At 33.7% G+C, this 7,958-nt stretch overlaps 1 pseudogene; it reads left to right on the top strand.

Moving 5' to 3' along the window:
• The window catches only part of LOC104789396, a 6,339-nt pseudogene extending 1,803 nt beyond the window's left edge, over positions 1-4,536 (top strand).

Raw genomic sequence — 7,958 nt, 5'->3', positions numbered from 1 at the left:
TTTTTTTTTTTTTTTTTTTTTTTTTTTTTTTTTTTTTTTTTTTTTTTTTTTTCTGTTTCTTGATTTATTCTACAGTTACTTATGTTACGTTTTATAACCCGCACAATTGGCTTTCCTATGTGTTTTGTATTTTCTGCAGCATTCGTACTTTCTTTATAGTTGCTGTTGTTTGCATTGCCTTTGTGTTGCCTGTTAATTATTATGGGCAACCGATGGTGCATAAGGAAATCCATTTGGAGTCATCTGAAGTGTTCACAATTGAAAATCTTAAAGAAGGCTCAAAATGGTAAATGTGATATTGCTTTTATTTCTACCTGTATGTCTCTTTGAAAGATAGTTCAACATTATTTTATACAGAGAGCTTAAAGTGCTGATTTTTTTTCTTATTACATTTACTGATCTCAGGCTGTGGGTTCATTGTCTTGCACTGTACATTATAACTTCAGCAGCCTGCCTTCTTCTTTACTTTGTGAGGACCTCGTACCTTAGTTTATCTCATGCATACATAATACTTACTGTTGGTTCCTCAATTTATCTTCTTTTTAGTTTTTTTTCCTCAAATCTTTTGACACTTTTTTTATACTGTAGGAGTATAGGACCATAGCAAAAATGAGGCTTGGACATATTACTGGAAGTGCCTCAAAGCCAAGTCAATTTACTGTTCTTATCCGTGCTATTCCATGGTCTCCTGAGCAATCTTACAGTGACACACTGACCAAATTCTTCACAAACTACTATTCATCCAGCTATGTGTCCCACCAAATGGTCTATCATAATGGCATCATTCAGAGACTGCTGGTACGTATTCTTCTTGGACCAGTCAGATTTAACCAAACTATTATTCAGCCCACCTTCCTCTTGGTTTACTAGTCAGATTAAAACTGTCACCTAGAAACTTTAGTAAAAAACTGCGATTGCTCTGTGAGATGTGAAAAGTTTTGCCAGCTTTAAGTGTTTCTTATTCTTCCACTATCTATTTTTATTGATAGCTTTCGTAGTTGGTGTAATACTTCATGGTTCTGAAGTATTATGTGCTTGTTGGATGTTATAGAGGGTTATTTATTTGATAGCCACATGCTGAGATTGGTGATATTTCAGAGAACACTAGATATAATTAATTCTAGTTCAGCTAAAAATAATTTCATATTAGACACATATTCATGGAGTATACAAAGATCTTTTAGAGGAACTCTGTTTGTATCATATCTGTATTGTTTTCATTCATAGTTGAGTGGTTGCTTCAATTTTACCACATCAGTCTCTCATTGGTTCTCTGTCAGCATGTTGAATCAAAAACAGAAGTTGTTAGAAATTGGGTAGATTATATGTGGACGGTTTGTGCTTGTGATATCGTAAATGAGATTCATTGTTCTGTGTCATAGAAAAAGTGTGACCTATAGATTATCACAATTTCTGTCTCAGCGTGATGCGGAGAGGATGTGCCTGAGTATAAAACACGTAGCTCCTGAAATCAATTGTAAACCGAGTTTAAGGCCATGCACCTTTTGTGGAGGACCCACAGCCACAAATTCTTTTCATATCCTATCTAATGAGGGGGACAGTGTGAAAGGAATGGAGCTTGGTGAGTTAACTATGACTACGACTACGACAGAGCAAGTAAGGAATTCTTCTGACTATCCCTGATCTAAGCATAGAATGTGGTTATCTGGTTTGTCTGTTCAGTTCAGTTTTAAACCACCATTAATGAGTTGTATTACCATATACACTACGACAATTTTCACTTTTCTGCTAGAGCTTAGAAGTAGCAGTGCTTAATATCATATACCCACAATATAGAATAGTTAACTGAAGCCACAAATTTTTCTGCGTTTTTTTAGGAACGTCCAGCTGCTTTTGTGTTTTTCAAGACACGCTATGACGCTCTTGTTGCTTCAGAGGTTCTACTATCATCAAATCCTATGTTATGGGTGACAGACTTAGCTCCGGAACCTCACGATGTGTATTGGAAGAATCTCAACATTCCTTATCGACAACTTTGGATACGGAAAATAGCAACCCTTGTTGGTGCAGTTGCCTTCATGTTTGTTTTTCTTATTCCTGTGACCTTCATTCAAGGGTTGACTCAACTACAGCAGCTGTCTCATGCATTTCCTTTTCTAAGAGGCGTCTTGCAGAAGTGAGTTACTTGCAGGTTCCTTACGCGTAGACATGACATAGCATTCTTTATAGATTTGAAACTTGAAGAGAAATCAAATATTGATGTTCTTGATTTGTTTTATCATCTTAAAAGTTAATCAACCATTCAAACCATTTTGCAGGAAGTTTATAAATCAGGTCATCACAGGGTACTTACCCAGTGTGATCTTGATTCTATTTTTCTATGCCGTTCCACCATTAATGATGTATTTTTCGGCCTTGGAAGGATGCATTTCACGGAGTATAAGGAAGAAGAGTGCGTGCATCAAAGTCTTATATTTTACCATTTGGAATGTGTTCTTCGTGAATATATTATCAGGGTCTGTCATCAGACATTCCTGCACAACTTGCAAGATCAGTGCCAACACAGGTGATTTACCCATAGCCTTTTTACATTTCAGAGCAAAGGTTTGAATATTTGCTAATGTCCATTTTCTACAGTCTCTTGGACATTAGTTTTTTTTTTTTTTTTGAATTTAATGTTAAATTATATTCAAAAGAAAATAAACGTTTTACAAAATTTGTGTGGAAATTTTAAAACAGTTTGATATAAAAACCTTCAGTAAAATCTAGCTGCAAACCAAATTTGGATCTCGCAACTTTAATAGTATGTGTGATTTTTATACCAGAGAGTATTAAGCCCATTGGAGGAAAAAATTTATTTATGTTATAGAATCATTTGGGATTAACCTTTTCTGGTTGCGTGTGACCTCCATTGCTTGAGCACCTTCTTTTGTTTCATATTAGTAAAAGTGAGATTGTATTATTGTTTTTGATAATGTCTTTATCCATGTATGCAGGCTGGCTTCTTCATGACCTATTGTTTCACATCTGGTTGGGCCAGTTTGGCTTGTGAACTAATGCAGCCTATGGCTCTTATCTGGAATATGGTAGCAAAAGTTGTTTCCAAGAACGACGATGATTCATATGAAACACTTAGGTTCCCATACCACACCGAAATTCCCCGGGTGCTTTTGTTTGGGCTGCTTGGTTTCACCAATTCAGTCATAGCACCACTAATACTGCCGTTTCTGCTGATATACTTTTTCCTTGCATATCTCATATACAAAAATCAGGTAAGTGTGCAATCAATACGTTCTCTGATCTTTTTTTACATAATATCATAGTTAGGCATAGTTAGGCACTCAAAAAGCATCGTGATTGCTTCTGCAATGTTTATAGTCATGTATACGGTCATAAGAAGAGGCAGTAGTAGTGCCAGGCTCAGGCTCATGCATCAGAAAACTCTTAATATAATTTTTAAAAGATAAATCCTCCCTAGTCCTAACAGAGTTGTTTCTATTTGCAGATACTCAACGTTTATATCACAAAGTACGAAAGCGGTGGACAATACTGGCCTATTTTTCACAACACAACAATCTTTTCGCTGATCTTGACACAGATTATAGCTCTGGGGTTTTTCGGATTAAAACTATCAACGGTTGCTTCCGGTTTCACCATACCACTAATTCTTCTCACTTTGCTTTTTAGTGAGTATTGTCGGCAGAGGTTTGCGCCCATTTTCCACAAACATCCTGCCCAGGTAGATTAAATGTAACCAAAACCTTTGATGTTCCTACTGCAGTTTTATGCGTTTTCTCGATGCTGAATAGATGGGTTTCTTTTTCAGGTTCTCATAGATATGGACAGAGCTGATGAAATATCAGGAAAGATGGAAGAGTTACATAAAAAACTGCACAATGTATACTCACAGATACCATTACACTCTCAGAAATCATCTACTAGTAAAGCTGAATGTAGTACTACTCCTTTGGTAAACCAGGAGTTACCAGATCCTAAAAAATTGAAGCCAGGTTTCGAGTTCAAACCATTGTTTGTGTATGATTTCAGATTTTTTACTTGAATACAGACTAATGAGACTTACATTTTTCAGAGGAAGGGGATGCGATAGCTAAAGAGTTATGGGGCTTCCAAGGCAGTGACGCTGGTCATGAACATGATGCTAAGTCCTGTCCCAGTGCTTCACCAGACAATCTTTCTCCAAAGATGATTGAACTTCACAAACGGAATTAACTAGACAGACATTTTTACTAGTGAAGTAATCACGAAGGCGGCTCCAACAAATCAGCGCTTTGAGGACAAGAGTTTTGCCTTGGGCATGCTCAGCTCCAAAACCAATGTTACTGGGAATACTCTCACTCACTTGAAGAAAAGTGGATGTAAATTGTTTTTGGGATATTTTATCACTTTTCTTCGATGGAAATTCATATTGAATCTCTACAAAACAGATGAGGGAAAGCATTAAAGCATGTACAGTCTTCTTGCCGAGATAAAGATGTACATTTTATAGTTACCGCAGGAAGAATGCAACTGTGTATATAATTGCTAAGAAGAAGGATTTTTCTTAATAGAGTGGAATATGTCGGAGCAAAAGAGCTCTTTGTTCTTCTAACTTCTTTCTCACATAGTATCTTCAAGCATGCTTTGTTGGAAGAACAATTTTCGGTTCACCCCTATTAGCTTAGCTAATGAAAAAAGAACAATATGTCATGTAATACTATATTTAAAATAAATTAAAATAAAAATAAAAAATAACAATAATAAATTAAGGAAACAAAATATGTATACTTTTGTGAAGTGATTTTAGTGCAGTGGCCAAATGTAAGTCCTTAATGCACAAGGCACCATCACACCTAGGATCGAGTCCCGCCGCTCCCTACGAATGTAGGGATTAGGCTAATGGGCCGGTCTGTTGTGGCCCAATGGTTGACAAAAAAAAATATGTATACTTGTAAAATCTAAATATCACTTACTAACCCATCTTTTATTAACCCAAACCGATATATAATTTGAAAATTATTTTAAAATAACACAAAACAAGTTTTATTGACAAAAATAACACATACTCTAAAAATTTCTTAAAGATAGCACTAATTAACACATTTACAATATTTTAATTTAATTTTTAGATTTTTGTTATAGGTTTGGGTTCTCTATTTTACAATTAGGGTATTGTTTTTTACGGGTAGAGTTTAGTACTAAAACATGCTCAAAAGTTATTACGTTATGCTTCTATGTTATATATTTTCCTTTTTTTTTCATCGAAATTGATTATATTGATGAATGAATATAATCAAGATACAATTGATTCATAAGCCTTAATGGCGGTAAAAAACAATCTGAGTAAAAAGAAGAGGAAATATATATTACAACATCTCTTTGTAAAAACAAACTGAACTTCATGAAACTTGTTGGCCCAGCTTCTCTAATATCTCGAACAATATATATTTTCCTTTCAATTGCTCTTTGCACTAAAAATAAAATTAGTAAGTTTTATATTATGAGTACGAGTGTACGGCTAAGTCATTTCTAATATTTGTAACTGTTTTTAATAACTTAAAACATATCATTCATGTAACAAATCTATAACCGATAATTACAATATCTTTTACTGAAAATGAAATAATTGAAATATTTTTTAACTTGATAAAGAACTTTAAAAGCTCAGGTTGACATTAGTATGATTATAATTTGAAAGAATTACTCAGATGTACTCTAAAAGTTGGTTTATTCTTGATATGTATAAATTTTCTAAAAATTGCTCAGATATTTAATGCTATGGGTGTAATTACAATTCACCTCTTGGGTTAATTTTTTATTTTTAATTCCATAAATATTTAAAAAAATACACATCAGCAAACGATTTCATGTCATTATTGACAGTGAACGTCTGATTTATATTATTTCACGGCTGAGTTATAATACTTAAGGGAAAACGAAAGGTCTCGTAGATTCATATGACGGCTGAGTTATAAAATTCTTGGTGGCTGACTTATAACAATAAATAAGCTAAAAGTGAACGTCCGATTTATATTACTTCACGGCTGAGTTATAATACTTAAGGGAAACCGAAAGGTCTCATAGATTCATATGACGGCTGAGTTAAAATGTTTCGTGGCTGACTTATAACAAGAAATAAAAGTAAACAGCTGAATTTTATTACTTGACGGCTGAATTATAATACTTAAAAGAAAACGAAAGGTCTCTTAGATTCATATGCCGGCTGAGTTATAATGCTTCGTGGCTGGCTTATTAGCCGTTTCATCCTTCCTCGCGTTCAATCATTAATCATCGAGAACAAGTTTGTCTTGCGTTGTTTCCGCATCTATCTGCACAACTCTACACCCTCTATCATCGGTGTTAAATACATATTTGTGTTTCTTTACTCAATTACCAGAAACAACAATTATCGGAATTGGATCCATGAAAGAATATGAAGAAGAATGAGGAAAATTAATAAGAATGAGGAAAATTAAGAAGTGAAGAACAAGGTGAAGAACAAGGTAAAGAACAAGGTGAAGAACAAGGTAAAGAACAAGGTGAAGAAGAAGGTAAAGAACTTCACTTTTGAATCAGGTGAAGAAGATGGAAGTCGAAAAACGACGATTCGTATTTCCGGAGAAGATGATGCGTCCGAAGTGGCAAGTCAGCCACCAAACGAACATGTAAATCAGCCTAATTAAATCAGCCATCAAACAAGATTATAACTCAGCCGCAACATGAATACTATTACAGTAATTAAAAAGCAAAAAAAATGGCTGCCGAATTCAGCCGCTTAATCAACTGAAAATTTGTAACTCAGCCGTATCGTTTAATAAGTCAGCCGTAACTGAATGATATTCTAGTAATTAATTTTTTGCTAATAAGTCAGCCGTAAAATGGCCGAGTTGTCCGATAAGTCAGCTTATGACGGCTGAGTTACAGTGTTTAACCATAACTCAGCCGTATCGACATCTCATAAGTCAGCCGTTGTTCATAACTTAGCCAGCCGGAAAAGCTTAATTCAGCCGTGTCGTAGTGATAACTCAGCCAAAATTTTGACAACTCAACCATCGGGTGAAAACTCAGCCGTAAGGACGGCTGAGTTATAGCATAATTCAGCCAGATTTCATTAAGTCAGTCGTAACGCTTGGCTGAGTTATCAAGCGCAACTGAACTGTAACTCAGCCGTGATTACCTCTGTAACGCGTTATGGCTGAGTTATTTAATACACATCAGCAATTTCTTATGTTGAGTCTGACGTGGCAATGATATTTTTGTAATTACGTTTTTTTCTGTAACATAAAACAAGGGCATGCTGGATATTTTGAAAATACCTGAAATATCCTATTAATAAAAAAAGATTTGTTAATTCTGGTAATATTACCTAATTTGGAGTACATCTGAGTAAATCTCCCTTATAATTTTGGCGTAAAGTTTCTTATTTTATATAAAACGACTTAAATGAGAAGTGTAATAATTTACATTTTGCATAACAACTAGATATTCACCCGCGGTACACCGCAGGACTATATTTTTTTTTTTTAGAAATACAAAATAATTTTCTTTTATTATATTAACAATATATGTATATAATATATTATGTATTTTTTTAATCTATTATAGTTTTACATCAATACATTATGTAGTGTGTAATTTCCATTGTCTACATATAGTAGTTTGTTTACAAGTTAAAATATCCTTATTATTCATTAAATTTAATTTAGTCAACAAAAATATTATTTTTATGATTTTTCTTTTTCATTTACAATATAGAGATAATAGTATTACATAATATATTATATGTTTATAATTATATGAGTATACTATAATTTGACTTTGTAACTTTGATTGTTTTATCTCTATATCCTTTAACACTTTTGAATTTATAGTTGTGCAAATCGATTAAAATGGTGGAGTGTTTGATTTATATCAATTGTTTCTTATTAGTATGGATCAAAAATCTATATATTAATATATTAGCTACTGAAAAACACTTTGGTGAAGAAGTAAATTTTTTT

This window comes from Camelina sativa, chromosome 5, assembly GCF_000633955.1.
Source record: "Camelina sativa cultivar DH55 chromosome 5, Cs, whole genome shotgun sequence".
Lineage (NCBI taxonomy): Eukaryota > Viridiplantae > Streptophyta > Magnoliopsida > Brassicales > Brassicaceae > Camelina > Camelina sativa.
Note: the sequence above shows the minus strand (reverse complement) of the source record. Positions and strands in the feature narration are given on the sequence as shown.